This window comes from Seriola dumerili, unplaced genomic scaffold (assembly GCF_002260705.1).
Source record: "Seriola dumerili isolate Sdu_G_001 unplaced genomic scaffold, Sdu_1.0 BDQW01000149.1, whole genome shotgun sequence".
NCBI lineage: Eukaryota > Metazoa > Chordata > Actinopteri > Carangiformes > Carangidae > Seriola > Seriola dumerili.
Window position 1 is genome coordinate 24,879,315 of NW_019174404.1, and position 18,170 is coordinate 24,897,484.

The 18,170-nt window shown below is 39.6% G+C and overlaps 1 pseudogene; it reads right to left on the reverse strand.

Annotated features, from left to right (window-relative positions):
- Positions 1 to 56: 56 nt before the first annotated feature.
- LOC111225271 lies at positions 57 to 17,953 on the reverse strand (annotated as a pseudogene).
- Between the last annotated feature and the right edge of the window lie 217 nt (positions 17,954 to 18,170).

Sequence of the window (18,170 nt, forward strand, 5' to 3'; positions counted from 1 at the left end):
CTTTGATTCTCTAGATGCCCCAAAGACAAATAACGTGGAGACGAGCCTTAACAGCTCTAACGAACTTGGCACTGAACACAGAAGTGCACAAAAACAGTGCCCAAGAGGTGAGTCTTCACCACTAACATAATACTCGGGCCAGCCCTGTATAGCAATTCATTTATACCACCAAAGAATATACTTGACTGACGATTTTCCACACAGACTACAAATACAAATTTCCACTTATCCATTTTTTCCAGAAAAGCCGGGGTTGAAAAGGGCCTTCCCAATGTCCACAGCCAGTGTAGCTTTCACAATGAGTGATTTGTCTGTAATGTATACAGCAATGTCAATGTCAAATTCAAATGCAAAGGTGTACAATCTTCACTTTGATTTTTTGGTTTCCTTTTTAACCCTCCTGTTATGATCATTTTTCAGGAACAGCAATGGTGTTCCCGGGTCAATTTGACCCAGTGGATGTTTAATTATCCAAAAAAATCCTAACAAGCAGTGTGAATATTTCATTACTGACTCCATTACTAACTATTCTATCAATATTTAGTGCAATGGTGTTCCTTACCTCTAACAGGTAATGGTTCAATTAGGATAATTCACTCGTTTTTCATTAAAAAAAATGCATGTTCAAACTTTTTTTTAAATGTTTCACCACTTTATTGCTTTTGAAAGACCAACATATGAAACACAATAGTTTTACATAACATTGAAACAACATTTAAATTTTGTTTTACATACATGCACTGTTTGTGAACCAGAAATGAACAAAATCGCAATACAACAAGCAATCACAATATGAACATGTGTGTGTGTGTTTGTCTAGGTGTGTGTGCGTGTGTGTGTGTGTGTGTGTGGGTGTGTGTGAGTGAGTGAGTGTGTGTGTGTGTGTGTGTGTGTGTGTGTGTGTGTGTGTACATCTACACAGCACACGAGTGACATGTCACCACACTGTGCTTTATGCAAATGAATTTTGCACATTTCACACAGCTCATGCTTGTCTTGACATCGTCAGATGGCCTGCAGACCTGGCACCTCTTCGTCTTTCTTTTCCCCTCAGCAGCAACCTAGAAACAAGAGGACCATGATTACTTTTCTATGGTGTCTTTTTGCTGATCCCAAGACACACACAATACACTCTCATATACTTATACACACACATGCACACGCACCACACACACACACACACTTACTTACCTCACGCACTGGTGTAGTACTTGATGCAGTCCTCTCCTGGATGTCCCTCACTGTGGCTGCAGCGGCTGGGGTCCTTGGCAGGTGCTGCCTCCGTTGGATGTGTGGTGTCACAAGCACCTTCCCCAGCTCCTCCAGAAAGATGCGCCTCTTGTACAGCTTTGACACATTCCAGTCAGGAAAGATCTCAGTCCAAATGACAAATGCATTGTAGGCCGATACATCTATCATGTTATAAAAGATGACCAATGGCCAGCGCGCTGTCATGCGTTTGGTGCTGTAGGACCCTGTTACTTTGTCGAAATTGTCTAACCCCCCTTTGGTGGCATTGTAATCAAGGATCATGCTTGGTTTCTGGTCCTCTCTTGTGCTGATTTCAGCATTTTTGTGCAGAGTGCTCATGAGCACATTTTTTCCCTTTTTGGGGCAGTAAGACACTAGGGCTGTGGTGTCTGTGAAGGCAAGCATGGAAGATTGAGGGGCCCTGTTCTTGATTACCAGCAGCTCAGCAGGGAGTTCAGCCCTGTTCTTTCGGACAGTTCCGACCATTGTGAGCTTTCTCTTTAGAAGCTCCTGACCCAAATTGTAGTTTGTGAAAAAATTGTCACAGGTTATGTTGTGCCCCCTGAGACCCTGTGCCATGTCGAGCACAACCCTTGTGCCCTGATTCTTCTCTGGGGCTCCTCCAACTGGCTTTCCAGTGTAAACCTGCATGTTCAATGCATAGCTGGTGTTAGCATCACATGCTGCCCAGATTTTTATTCCATATTTAGCTGGTTTGGAAGGCATGTATTGCCTAAATGGGCAGCGACCTCTGAATGCCACCAGCCTTTCATCCACTGTGATATTAGGGCCTGGGTTATAGAGTAGTGGAAGTTGCTCTACCCACTTGTCCCACATAGTCCTAATAGCTGCCAGCTTGTCTCTCTCCTGTCTACCAGCCCTTGTCTCTCGATTATCAAATCGGATTACTCTGGAGAAAATGTGAAAAGTCTCCAGAGACATTGTGGCTCGAAATATAGCCCTGCCTGTCTCTGCATCCCACAGACTGGCTGTCGATTCATCCTTCGACTTATAGACCCCAGCAAGGATGAGGAGCCCCAAATATGCATCTAAATGTGTTTTGTCTCCTTCCAATTCTCCCCAAAAACACGCCTCCCTTCCAGATTAGTCATTTCCAGAATGATTTTCTGTATTGAATCTGGCATGACCAGCTCAAAAGTTGACTTGATGTCAGTCACACGAGTCACTGCTATCCTAGTGGGCCCTGGCACTGTCTTGATTATGTTTTCTGCAGACAGTTTTGCCTGACGCATATTTGGGGATGAAGACCACTGTATTTCACCATTTTTTGACATGAATGTCTTGCTTGGAGGAATAGGAATAGCAATTCCCTCATCTGGTTCAAAATCAGAATCATTAGAATCAGAATTTAGCTCAAGATGGTCTTCATCTTCAGACACATCCTCCTCCATTTCACTGTCATGATCAATGATGACTTCCAGAGCCTCCTGGACTGTCATCCTTTTGCTTCTGCTGCTCATTTTGTAAAGGTTTGCCTGACAGAGTGTAATGTTGGTAGGACTCCCATGCAGAGAATATTTTATATGTTTTGCCCCTCCCCTGTTGAGTGTCCACTCAATGTGGGTGGAGTTTTCCCACGAGAACATAAATGGTTCTCATCAAAAGTCATAACACCTGCACCTGTGTGTGTGTGCGCGTGTGTGTGTGTGTGTGCGTGCGTGCGTGCATGTGTGTGTGTGTGGGTGGAGTTTTCCCGCGAGGACATAAATGGTTCTCGTCAAATATCATAACACCTGCACCTGTGTGTGCGTGTGCTCTGTGTGTGCACTGAGTGTGTGTGTGTGCTCTGTGTGTGTGTTTGTGTGTGTGAGTGATTGGGATGAAATATGTCTCACAGTTGCAAAGAAAAAAATAGTCTGACATTTCTGTCCCTTTTACCTCCAGTTTGACTGCTGGGTCAAATTGACCCGAACAGTATCTATGTAATATAAACATGCAGGGGGTGGTTGCAAATATGTGAGATGAACCATTTTCATATTATATGTTGATTACACTAATTAAGGCAAGCAGAAGAAGTTTCATACTGAAAAAATACTTTTAACTATTCTTCCTAGATCTTCAAACTTTAAAACGGGTCAATTTGACCCGGAACATAACAGGAGGATTAAAGAGTTCCAGAAGGTGGTAATTGGGAAGTTGGTGGACATCATCGATGTGCTAAAAGAAATCCGGGGAATGGGGGAGCCAGAGGGCCTTCCAGGAGAATTTAAAAGAGTAAATACCATTGAGGAGCTGGAAAAGCTGGAGGCCTTTCTGGGGAATGACAAACAGAGGGCATCATTGGTATAAAAACTCAAAAATAATTTTATCTCTATGCTGTTTAATGTAAATATATATTTATTAGCATTTAAAAAGAATTACTCCTTTATTACTCCTTGGCTGGTATCTACCCAGAGAATGCATGACATTGTGTTTTTTTGTTTGTTTTTTAATCAGGTTCAAGTACTGGCCAAAGTGGGAGGCAAAAATATACGAGACAACACTAATAAGATATTGGACAGGTATGAATAACACACACATACAGAGAGAGAGAGAGAGAGAGAGAGAGAGAGAGAGAGATTTTGAAATCTATGGAAGTCTAATTGATGTTGCATTGATGCAATGATATTGAGCAATTCTCAATAGGTGAACATTAATGATGCGAAGCTAGTTCAGGCAGACGACTCAACCTGCGCCCATCCTGATCAGTCACATGCTCTCCTCATCCAAATAGGGCGGGTTACTTAAACCCCCCAGCTTACCTGCTCATCCCTTGCTATGCTGCTGCTCTGCTGCTACTGCTTATATCTTGCTGCTCTGCTGCTTACATTTTGCTGTTGCTGCTGCTCTGCTGCTACTGCTTACATCTTGCTGCTGCTCTGCTGCTACTGCTTACATCTTGCTGCTCTGTCTCTAGGATCCCCTGCGGGGATCTGCTTCATTCCCTGTAATGTCTGCCAAAGCAGATCATTCAGGGATTGAATAACTGAGACAGAGCCTGTTGCCAAACCTGCTGCAGCCATGCTCAAGGATACCTATGCTGTGCTTCAGCTTGCAATGCTTATGCTCAATAAATGATTAATTCTCATTCCAGAGTTGTCTGACTGAACTGAAGTCTGTGATATTCCTTTATGACAATGCTTTATCAAATTTACAGGCTTCTGACAAACAAAACAATGGCCACGTTCAACATGAAGGGTGGTGGCCAAAAAAACAAAAGGGCCTTCAGGAACACTGCCCTGTACTCTGTGATTAAAAGTAATTTTTGCTTATAATGAAATTTGCCCGTATTACTGAACAGTTGCACAGTTGCATTTCATAAATTTAATGCTCTTCCCTTAATAATTTAGATGCTGTCATAAGGTTCAATCCAAGCGCCACAGAGGCAGACATTGACAGCTCCATAGGAGACCACCTGGTGGTGGTGGTGGTGGTGGTGGTTTATGAATTATTTATTTCCTTGTATATTTTTTGTTTGTTCCACACTACACGACATTACACACACACACATTTTTTTTTTCATTTTTTGAAAGTTGAAAGTTTGAAATAAAAGTGTATTTTGAAAGCTTTATCTGACTTTTTCCTTGGGTAAAGAGGGACACAACATTTAATATACACATTACAATACCCCACTTTTTATATTTTAACAGTGCATGACAATTAAAATGTATTTTGAATGCTGCATTAAAAAATGTCATACATAATCGGAATATGACGTTGAAAAGACGTGGTTTAGACGTTGGCATGGTGAACTATTTTACAGTGAGCATTTTTACGTTGAATAGACATTTTAAAAACGTCTATGTTCAACAGTGGTTCAAAATTGGTTGAAAAGTGAAAATTTTTTTACCGGCTATATGTAGATGTTTAATGAACATTCACATTTAGACCATATTTAACTGTATTTTGCAATACTGGCTTTCAAATGAGAAATTTTGACGAAATATACCAGTTATGATCCACCATAACAATGTCTGCAATAAGCAGAAACTTTTCAATACAAAATTTCCTAGTTTATATGTGAACATTGAATAGACGTCTACAAATAGCCGGTAAAAAAACTTTCACTTTTCAACCAATTTTGAACGTCTTTTCAACGATCAGCATAGATGTTTTTTAATAGTCTTTTCAACCAAAAAATGCTTGCTGGGATATATATGGTAAACACACAGTTGTTCTTTAAGGTCTGAAAATGGCCTGAATATTAAATTTAAAAGGCTACATCGACAGTCCAATTATGAAATTACATGCAGTAGCAAGCTATCATTAAAAACACACACCTTAAAGTAGTCTGGCAGAAAGTTTTGTCAAGGCCGCACCATGCAAACGTTACAAGCTAGCATGCTAACCTTACTGCTAATTTAGCATGCCCGAATGAGCGGCCTCGCCCGCATCGTGAACAGCATAAAATGTAACAAATGGTGTCATAATTTCTTGTTGGAGCATAGAAATATAAAAATAAAAAAACTCCAAAAATATAATACATGCACTTACCAAAATGCAGTTCAGTAGTGACACTCGTTCGCCGTAGGCTCTAACCAGTTACGGTCACGGTTGCTTGAGCCAAGTGCTTGCGCATTCGCGTTACGGCAGTAAACAACATACTGTAATTTCACATAAATACATTGAAATATCATCATTGACCACAATCGAAGCTTTCTGTTAACAGCACAAAGCCCATATAGGTCCATATTTATGATATTTTATTAAACATTAAATACGATGAAATTAAGTTTTGTTAAAGACGTGTTTTCGCCTCCCTCATTAAGAGAAAAAACGTCAATCTAAACAATACAATCTCTTTTATGAGCTACAACTGACATAATTATCAACCAAAATTAAACAAATATGTGTTTTGTGACACGTTGATGTTGTAACTGCTTTTTAAACGGTTGAAAAGAGGTTGAAAAACGTTTAAACTTTATATCAACCATTTTTCAACTGGAAATCAACGTTGAAAATACATTTTGTGTTTGCTGGGCAGAGCCGTGACAAGTGCTTGCCCAACTCTCACTACACGCAATGTATACAGAAATTGTAAAACTTGTAAAAAGATATGAAAATGTGCATTTTTGTTTTATAAAATAAAGTAGCTTGTATAAAAAAATAAAAGGTACTTTTTCTTTGTAGGTAATGAACTCACGCTGGAACACTGAACACATTTTCACACAAAATGCTTTTTCCTTTCTTTCACAACAAACTGTTTGTGTGTGTGTGCGAATCTGGCTGTATGTGTCTGGCTGCGCTTGTAAAGCTTATAGAGATCAATCAGGCTGTTAACAAGCATCACCTGTGTGCAGCTGGAAGACACAGAGCTCACATGAAGATGTGCCATGAACACACACAGTGCTGATTTGTTTCATGCTGTAATGCGGAGTCAGTTACAATGACAAACTGAAATTAACTGCCAAATATTTCCTGAATAAAACAAGACTGAAACATATTTTCAGTAAAAACAGTTGAAATGTGTAAATCATTGTCTGTATTGTACTGAGTCTCTAATCAGGTTATTTGATCCATCTGTGTGCCACCTCCCTGCACTCAGAGTTTGCCCTGGTGACTGCTTAGGTTTTATTGAGTGGGACAGAGTTTCAGTTGAAATATACCTCTTGAATTGAGGCTTGTCAGTGAAATAAGCTAACCATTATCACATGAATGTTTTCCATTTTCTGAGAGGAGACTTTGCTGATCGCAGTCATATAAAATGTTTGTCTGTGGTATCAAAAATGTGGCCTATGCAGCGATTTTAAAAATGCCTCCCTTCCTGTTTTCTCCTGATTTTTGCTCTCATTTTACAGTAGAGTGAATGGGGCAGTTAGATGGTAACCTGCCACTTTGAAAGGGCACAATACAAATTCTGTGAGTCTCTGTGCAACAAAGCTGACAAGTTTATCTAGTTGGTGGGAAATAATCATGAGCATTGAGTTAAATTTGTGGCCTGGAGGACGAGTATTAAGAGTATTTTTTTTGGGCAGTTTAATCCCTTCTCCCACTCTAGCGGTGATGTCACCCACTCTAGCTCTGGAAATTCCATGCAATACACACCCATTATAAACTCAAAAAAGATCAGAAAAAAGGAGAGGAGAAAGGTTTCAAGGATTTGAACAAACTCTCCATTGACTCCCATTATAAAAAATCTGAAAAAAACAATAAATATTTCCAAAATTATTAGACTTATCACTGAGAAAAGTAATGCCTGGAATGTCCCATTCAAAACGTACGCTTTGTACTTAAAATCGAATTTCCATGACAAAGAGTGTACGACTAGTAGCTGGCCAAAAAATGGGTCGGAAGAATAACTAGAAAATTCCAGGGAAATTTTGAGTGCCACGGGGGCTACTGCCGGGATGAGTACGTGATTTATTTCCAGTGTTCAAAAGTCACCCTGATCATATATTCTGGTTTTGAGAAATGTCTTGATATAAAAGACTCTGATATAAAACAATGTCACATCCCTCCATCATGTATTATGTGGGAAATATCTCATATTCTGTGTTGTTTTTTTTAATAAAACAAGAGGCAACATGTCTTCAAACTGGCATTTAAAGGGTTAAAATCCTGAAAACTAATAAACATTTGGTAGGTGTGAGCAGAACTGAAGTGGTTTAAGAGATGTATGCAAAAAAAAGCAGAAAAAAATATTGATATATGATGATTTTATAGCATTTTCTTTGTGTGTCCTTTTTTGGACGCGAGGAACCCCAGAGGGTATAAAAATATGTCAAAAAAGACACTTTCTTGCAGAAATCCATACCTTCAGCTGTAACACAGCCAAAATGATCAGCAAATCAAAAAAGAAAAGTGAAGAAAATGTCCAAAAAAGGACAGAGGGACCCCTGAGGGTTAATAAATCCCATGAACCGCTATTTAAATTACCACTATTATGTTTTTTTTGGTGCTGAATTTAACATTACTGGGGAGGAGAGCTACGGGACTAGAAGTGACAGCGAGAGAGGGCTAGTAGCTTCTCCTCTCCTCTGTCTCAGCGGAGACCGTCACAACTTCATTCACTCATTTAACAAAACAAAATGAAAAGCAACAAAGGAAGCAGTAAATGGACTTACATATTTAAGACCTAACTAAATGTAATTTACGCGCCAAAATTTGGCGGAAGAATAACAATAAGCCCGAAGGAATATTAATAGATGCCTCGGGGCTCCGCACTCCTCTCAGCTATTCTAGCTGTAAAGGAGTGCCTCGGAGCTGAGCACCCGTGGCACTAATAAGGCCGAAGGAAGCTCAGCTCAGCCCCGAGGCACTCCTCTACAGCTAGAATAGCTTATTATTAGTGCCATGGGTGCTCAGCTCCGAGGCATCTATTAATCTTCTGTTTCGGGTTTATTATTCTTCCGCCAAATTTCGGCGCGTAACTCGTCCCGCAGCTTTGAGAAAACCCCAGTAATATATACATCAAAACGTGCGTCTTGATCCCGAAAGGGGTGCTATGACTTTTGGTGTTAAAATTCCAATTTTTCCCAAAGTTATTCCCAAAATACTGGGAATAAATAATGCATTAGGAATGCATTGGAATTTTCTTTAAAAACCCACAAAATTTCACCTTTTTTCTACAAAATTTCACCTTTTTTCTGAGTCACCCAGCTCCCTCATACCTGCACGTAGAAATGTGATTCAAACTATAAAACGGAGGAAAACTTCTGCTCTCTCAAAAAGACAGGAACTGTTTTTACATAACATGTCAACTTTTCAAACTATGAGCACTCAAAGGAGGAGTGCAAATCACTTTTTCTTCAAAGTTAAAGTGACAGCGTCAGTTGGCTAGAGTGCGTGAAGCAGTAAAAAATATCCTTTATTTTTATTTTTAACTCCAGCTCACGGCCAAACCGTAAAAAGGAGACAAAAAATTCTTTCTGAAAATGTAGACATAGTTGTTGGGATTCATAAAATGTAACTTTGACAGGCAGGGTCTGCACAAAATTTAAACGGGGGTGCCGAGTCCGGCAGCAATACCTGTCTCACTCTCATTGACACCTAATGTAATCGTCTTTTTTTTTCAAAAGAATCTCACTCTGTCTTCACACTGAGCTTACTCACTCATTTTAAGGAATATCTGAATAAAATAGAGACTGTAAGAAACTTCTGGCTTCAGTGTCTGTCACGGTCTTTTCGGTTTTTGAAAAGAAGTAACGGTTTTCTCATAATTTGCAATTGTTTGAAGCCATGTAGAAGCCAAATTCTGGGCAGATTTTCACATTGCCATGGCAACGGCAGCTCCTGACCTGACCTCTGACAGCCAAGGGCTGCGTGATGTCATCGCTACAGTGACACAGAGAAGATTTTTTACCCTAACCCTAACCCTATCCCGGCAGTAGCCCCCATGGCACTCAAAATTTCCCTGGAATTTTCTAGCTATAATAATTATTATTTTTTTGACCTGACAACAACATATAGTGGGATTGCTTCATTCAACAATCCCCTAACTTTTTTCTGACAGCTGTAATGACACCGAGGCTCAAGTCAGAGCAGATGGATCGTGCAGCAGTTTGGAAAAAATTGACAAAACATAAATAGCAAGGAATATATATATATAGAAATAGAAACTGAATACAACTGAACTTGATATATAATAGAGACTGGAACTTACATTTTTCACTTTTTGATATCTTATAAATGATTAATAAGTTATTTGAGTAATCTAGAAAATAATCAGCAGATTAATCAAAAATAAATAAAAAATAATCACTAGTTGCAGTTACTGTATTGTTAGAGTTATACATGTATTATATATCATTGTTCTGGTCAGCAGATTATTTAACGCCTTGCATGGCATGTTTTGCATCCTTAAGTTGTTTTTCACTACAGACAACTTCATTTACTCCCTCCCTCATACAAATTTATGCCAACATTGCAGATTAGCTATTGGTATTTCAAACAATGAAGCTCAGCTTCGGATTATTCTCAATAGCCAGCAACGCAGTTTAGCTTCAGAATGGGCAGAAGCAGCAATCCCACTGCAATTTCTCCAGAAATTGCATTGTAATTGTAATTTACATTACATCCTCCACAATGATTAACTGAATCAACAACTATCTAAAACTATTTTAATAATAAATTGCCAACTGAGTGGATCTGAGTTTACATTGCTGTTTTCTTCATCATAGTGTCCGACTACCTGCTGCACATTTAAACTTACACGAGTTCTGCTCCAGCACTCAGAGCTCTCTGCCCCTTTTAGTGTTCACTAACTCAGCAGTTGTTTACATGCTGTTCAGACCTGCTAGTTACACACGTGTGCTTACAGTTAGCCCTAGCTACTCTCTCTCCCTCTCTCTCGCTCGCTCTGTGCGGTGTTGTTATAACTTCAGTGTAGAGGATTGTGATGTTTATTACATCTTCAGTGATGTCTGCTGTCTTTAGGCACACAGCTCTGCTCGCCATCCGTCTGTGGGCACAGCAGCCTCCAGCGTGATAGTCTATTACTTGTGACATGTAACCAATCAACACACATTTGTTTAGTTTACTTTTAGATCTCCCAATTTATTTTGTACAAAAAAAATGCTGAATTGTAAGTTCTGTCTCAAAACTATTTTGTTACGTATCCTTGGGCATTTTTAAGTGGTTACGGAAACAAAACTTCTGGAGATTTCTTAGCGGATATACAGCGAACATCTGCGTATCACATACATGAAGGTACACACACAAACAACTAAACAACCAGTGGTGTAGCTGGCTGCATCAGTCTGCTGCAGGGAAAGGGCACTAAAACGCCAGGCAGGAAAGAGACAGGTAGGGCATTTAGCAACCCACCGAAGTCAAACACATCAACTATGCCCATACCAAAACAACCGGTATTCAACAACATGTCACAGAAACTTACAGTAGCTGTTTGATATACACATCACCATTGACTGCACTAAAGTTAATCATGAGAGTCTTTCTCATTGAAAACATCTGTCAGTCCAAACAGCAGCACCTGTAAACACCCGCTGCTCCTCCAAAATATCCAGGAAATATTTCTTACCTTGACCCCTCGTTTTCCAAAGCAGTCAGCCAGGACTCCAAACGTTAAAAATCCACAGACGTTATTCCCAAATCTGTTATGTTCCTCACCATCATCTTGTTTCTTCCATTTGCGATGCATGCAAAAAGTTTTATAGCTAGCTTTCCCTTCTCATGGCCCAAGGCCAGACTACTGAAAAGTCCTCACACAAATAATATTAGAATTATATTTCTTTTTCAAAGTGCTGAGCCAGGACAATGCTGAGGCCTGACTCTTTTTTCTTTTATACCACTCCGGGATGGGCTCGCAACAAAAGTGTTTTTGATTGGCTGATATCAGCTCTACCTGTTCACTGCTATACTTTATTTTATTCATGACCAAAATGTCCATAACACTCAATATGAACCGATAGTAGTGGACAAATAAAATATTTCTGCATGGCAATTATCAGTATTTCAGTATAATCTAGCCTTTGCATTTTACTTAACATATATCTTATATACTATGCTAATAGCACTGGAGCCCTCTATTGGTCTTGCACTGCAATAATTTCCACCAGCCATTTAATGACAGATACTATTAGTAGATAATCAATTTCTTAAAAACTACTATTAGTAATTATAGCCCTTAAACAGCCCCTAGTAATACAGAAAAAATCAAAGTGAAGACCAGAATAGAAACTAGACATTGATAAAACAGATACTAGATACATAGAGTACTTTTAATCCCAAAGGGAAATTAGTGTTACAGCAGCCACTTGACATACATCAAATAAAAAAAATGAGATAGGTAAAAGAAACCAATAAAATCCAAGGATTAATTATATACAACTATAAATTAACTTAAATATTTAAAAAAAAAAAAAAATAGAAAAATAAAAACACAGACTGGAGATATATCCATAACTATAATAAACTATTTGCCCAGTATAACACTGCTCATTGACTTTATTGTGCCGAAATACACTTTACAATAGCACAAGTCAGGTGGATATTGCTAAAGTAATAAGGTGCATGGATGTTAGAAATAACTGTATATTGATACTATTGATAGCCACAAAAGAATAATAACTAGTAGAAGCAGGAATAGATACTAATATAAATAAAAATAGATACTAGTGAGACAAGTATGGAAGTCAGAGACAATGAAATATAGCAAAAGAAAAGATAGAGACATCAAAAGATAGATAGTGAAAGATAGATACGTGAAGGATAGAGTCTGAACTATACAGGTCAGTGAGGAAAAAACTTGATATTTGCAGATAAAGTATGATTCTGGCTGCAACATTCTGTACCCTGGCTCATAAAATAAATGTGATGTTAACATCATAATTTTCTTTATTTTGTTCAATGTCCCCCCAAAAACATTGCCAGTGTATACACATATTTATGTCATGATAATAAAAGACAAAATAAAATCAGTAATTGTAAGAATTACAACGCAACCAAAGTATTTCGGTATATGATTCTTTAATGTTCTTTAAATCAGTAGTTAGGATGTTAGTACAAAGTCTTTCATGTTATGGCTGTCAACATCACATGGGTACTTAAAAACAGTAAAGTTGTGTTTACAGGATAGGCAGACATGCATGCAATTGGTGAACAGCAGCAAATTCCCAGAGGCTGACATCAGTGAGGAGATAGAGCAGGAGACAGTTAGCATCCGTACCATGACAGAAAAACCGGAGAGAGCACTGTCTGTTGCCAAACATCTGAGCAGATTTGCATCCTCTCAGTCCTGTAACACGTCTCACTGAGGAAAGCAGAAAGAATAACAATGAATGATAAGTTAAAGTGAATAACTGATGAATTCACACAGGGTCCCTAATCATTTTTAGACATGAAATTACATTATTGTTGTTCCAGATTATATACCAGCAATGTTTTGAAATTCCAATCCATCTTCCATTTTATGTTTAAAGTTCAAATTACCTATGTATGTTATATGCTTTTTTATATAGTTAAGTCTCTCTGTCCCACCTGCAATAAGTCTTTCTTGAAGGTAGTGTTAATGCGTGTGAATTTCCCACAATTACAATATTAGCATAAATCTAAATTCAGTTCGATATCAGACTAGCTCTTGTCACTGAATCAATATAATATAATGTAATATAATAAAATGTAATATAATTATTTGATTGATGCTAAATTTTCAATATGCTTTAGAGCAACAAAACTAATAAATAGCATTGAAATAGACATTTACACGCACACTTGAGATATTTAAGTAAATCATTTAATGGAAAACGCTGCAACACTTAAAATTCATCATCATATATAGGCATACTCAAAGCCGTGATATTCCAGTGAGGGAAAAAAACAGCCCTGATAGAGGTGACAGCACAGGCTGGAATCGGGATCCGGTTCCTCTTCCCCAAATAACCCCGGCCCCAAAGGGTAAACTGCCTGTATGCAGTCAGCCTAAAAAGACAGAAGAAAAAGAAATGTATTGGTTAAATTATTAGGCAATAGATTTTTTAACAGAGGTGATGTATATTGTAATATGAGGAGAAATCTGATATGTTTATATATAAGATGCTTGATATTTTGTCATGGTTTGCCATGGCAGACACTTTTTGTTAGTTTGTTTGGATTTTGTCACTTCCTGTTTTATTTTGTAGTTGGTTTCCTGTGTGTGTCTCAATGTTTTTACTTCCTGTCTTGGTCCTGTGTGGTGATTGTCTGCCCCGCCCTAATGTGTTTCACCTGTGTTCAATCACCCTTGTGTATATATAGTCTTTGTGCTCCCCTTTGTCTGTTCATTGCTGGTTTTTCCTTGATCTGTTCATGTCTGGTTTGTCCTTGAGCTGTTCATGTGTGGTTTGTCCACGGTCTGTTCATGTTGCTGTGGTGTCCCCTGTTACTCTTGTTGTTCTTTGTGTGCCCTCGTGCTTCATTTTCCTGATCTGTTGGTTCACTAGTTTTTGTAACCACTGGCCCCACAACTTCTTACACCAATACCGCTGCATGGTTCCCACACCGTATTGGCTCGAAAGCATGCACAAGAGGACGTATTACAGACTCTACAGACCTTTCACTCTGTCTTTTGCCAGGTTCAGAAATGCTTCACTGTCTCCACAGGCCAACAGAACCAACCAACCCCGCTACGTAGACAATGACGTCATGCCAAAATGGTGACTTGCTAGCTAGATAGCTAGGTAGAAATTACGAAAATAAAGTTGTCATATCTGTGGTTTTAACAACTTGTGAAGTTAATATTTTAGGTGTTTTAGGTTCATGGTGTTTTTTCTGGCACTGGTAGTGCCAAAACATGCACGTGTCCCCTTAAGCCATAAAAACAGGGAGGGTCCTGTCCTGTGGAAAACATAATGTCTTGTTCCGGTACCTGAAGTAGGGCGACCAGCTGAGATAAATGACTACAGACCGGTGGCCCTCACATCACACATCATGAAGACCCCATAGCAGCTGCTTCTCCACCTTCTGAGGCCACAGGTTGAACATGCACTTGTCCCCCTATAGTTCGCCTACAAAGAAAATATTGGAGTGGATTATGAGGCAGGTAGTTACATGGGGATTATGTTCTTTGATTTTTCAAGTGCATTTAACACTATCCAATTCCCCATTCTTAAAGACAAGCTGAAAGGGATGGGGGTGGATCCCTGCTTCATGTCATGGATTATGGATTAGATGAAAAGATGACCACAGTACGTCAATGGGTAACTGTGTCTCAGGGTGTTATGGGAATTTCTGGAAACAGGACTGACAACAAGAGAGTGGTCTTTCCAGTTTATTCTGACGCTTGCAGGTGGACATCTTAGCCAACAACAGAGAGTGTTCCTGACCAACAGCGCAATGCATGTTTACTGCAGTCTGCTTTTATACACTCATACACAGTATAATTGTCAGGACACCTGTAGTACATACGTCACTACTCTTGACATGGCCACCTTGTATGGCACTAAGCCAAGTTAAAAAGGAGAATGAGAATGCACAAAAACAGCAGTTTAGGCACCACAAGCTATGTGACGGTGATTTAAATAGAGTTTTATGACCCTCAAAGATAGTATGAGGAATGTGCTGTATTTTCCTAATACACAGGGACAGTGATGAGCAGCACTGGGGCTCTACAGGGGACTGTTCTGGCTCCTTTCCTGTTCACCCTGTTCACGGCAGACTTTAAGTACAACTCTGAGTCTTGCCACATCCAGAAATACTCGGATGACACAGGTATTGTGGCGCGTATCAGGAACGGGCAGGAAGAGGAGTACAGGAATCTTACGATGGCCTTCAGTGAATTGAGTGACAAGAACTGCCTCCTTCTGAACACCTCCAAGACCAAGGAGATGGTCATCAACTTTCAGAGGCCTAGGCCCACCCTTCAGCCAATCAACATTCGAGGAAAGGACACTGAGGTGGTGCACACTTATAAATACCTAGGTATACACCTGGACAGTGAACTTGACTGGTCCCTGAACACAGATGCGCTCTACCAGTAGGGACAGAGCCAGATCTTTCCTCAGGAAGCTGGTATTTTGACGTCTGCAGTGAAATGCTGTGCATGTTTTATCAGTCAGTGGTGGCCAGTGTACTCCTTTATGCTGCAGTCTGCTGGGGCAGCATTATGTCTGGCATGAACACAAAGAGACTAGACAAGATGGATAAAAAGGCTGGGTCTGTGCTTGGCAGGAGTCTGGACTCACTCATGACTGTTGCAGAGAGATGCATGCAATGTACGATGGAGGCCATCTTAGACAATACCAACCATCCTCTCCAGAACATTATGGCAGGACAGAGAAGCAGCTACAGGTGCAGCAAATGTCTCATCTCACTGCGCTGCAGAACAGAGAGGTTAAGAGATCCTTTGCTCCCACTGCCGTCAGGTTATACAACACCTCAGCCAGAGGAAGTGGACTAATCTAATTATTATTGTTTATTTATTATTAACTGTTTTATTATTATTATTATCATTATTATTATTATCTTCAACAATGAGCTGATGGACACATGAATTTTCCATAGGGTATGAATAAAGTATCTATCTGTTTTGACAGGTATATTTTATAATGAGGAATAGGAACAATTGCGGATGCTCATAAGTTCACATTTGTCAGGTTCAATTTCAAACCAGAGGTATGAGAGAATTTTTTAAACGTCTGTAAAACTAAAGGAATATGTTCTTTGTTCTTCAGAAAAAAAGCTAACCACGACTAGCTAACCACACAAAGGGCCTGATTTACTAAGATCCCAAGTGAGAGTGCAGAGTGCTAAATTGCGTGCGCACATGGATAGATTGCGCGCGCTGCCTGTTTGGGGCTTGCGGGTGATTTACTTAGATTAACAGCGCAATTGACTACAGGTGCAAAAGTGATTGAGCCTGCCCTATTTAAATGAGGTTTTTGCGTGAGTTAAGGGTGTTCACGATGGTGAATGCAAACGAGCAGACCCAACGGAAGCGCAAAAGCAAATTTGAAGCCACGGAACTGGAGGTGCTAGTACAAGAGGCAAACAAGCACATTTCTGAGTTTCATAGCAGGCACTGAATGACTCCTCCTTGTGACTGGATCCAAATCAGCTCCTACTTCACGGAGAAGCTCCAAAATGGCATCGCCGGATAACCGATATGTCTCGATTATTTTTTCTTCTGCAATTCCAAAAAGTGACATGAACAGAAAAGATGCGTTCTCTCCGTTGCCTGTCATGCCTACGCCGCCTCCTTGCAACAATGACCGCAGCCATCTGTGCGCACGGCTGTGCCAGGTAGTCTAAGACTTGACTTTCAAACGTGCTAAATATAGAAGCAAAAATAATCAGCACAATTAGTTTCAGGTTTGGTAAATCACATTGCGTGTGCAAAATGATTCTATTTGCATCTACTCCTCCCAATATGTTGCGCATTCTGGCAGGCACGCCTATATTGCATATTCATGAAGGCAGAAGCGCAAAATGGATAGCGTGTGTTATTTTGCCCGACTGACAGATGCAATCCTCGTTGCGCCCGGTTGGTAGATCAGCATCAGCATCAAGCGTGCTGTCGCGTTTGCACACGTTTTTACGCACACAAAGCTTTAGTAAATCAGGCCCAAAGTGTCTGTTGCTGCTGGCCTGAGTCACATCTGCACACAAACGAAATAGAAAAAAGCACAAACACATTCACTGTAACATTGCCTTTTTTTCTTTTGCTAAATCTCGGACAATGCATTCAAGAACAAAAATGTACTGGCACTATCCATATTTTTGTCCCCATGGACCCACTAAATAGTGACATTTTGGTCATATTCTAACAGGGATAGTTAACTGTATCTATAATGTGAATTACCAAATATATATGTATATGTCAATCTACAATTTTCTTTCCTGCTCTCAGAAATATTTGTTCATAAACTGTGCTGAAATAGAATATCACATCACATGGTAAACTACAATTGAGTCAAAAAACAGCCAATTGGGACACTGAACTCAAATTGACCAATGGTGTGACTTAATGACTTACTTACTGGCTCACTAAATGACAGACTTTTGTGTTTATAGGGCTGCCCTCACTTTGTTGTGAATCAGACACAAAGCGAACAAATCACATTAGCACTAATATTACACAACCATACCAATACAGTCATATGTTTGACAGTATGTAAACCAAAAGTAAACCCACACACTTACCATCATGAGCAAAGGAGGTGTATGTTTGAAGCACATCAACCTGGAAGACACTGGCTGGCCACTCCCTGGTGGTCTGCAGCTCTTGCTCCATGAGCGCCACCCTTTGCTCGCAGCCCTCCTTAGGCATACTTGCCCTACCAGCAGCTCCATGGCCCTCTTATTCACTTTAAGGCAACTATGGTAGAGATTATCCCTGGTAATTGCAGGATCAATGCAAGCATATTGAACATACAAAAAAAAAACAATAAACACAACAATCATAAAATAACAAACATAATCAATGGGGATTTTTGTTTGAACAGCCAGACAGAGTACTGTATGTATTTTTATAGGAAAATAGTTGC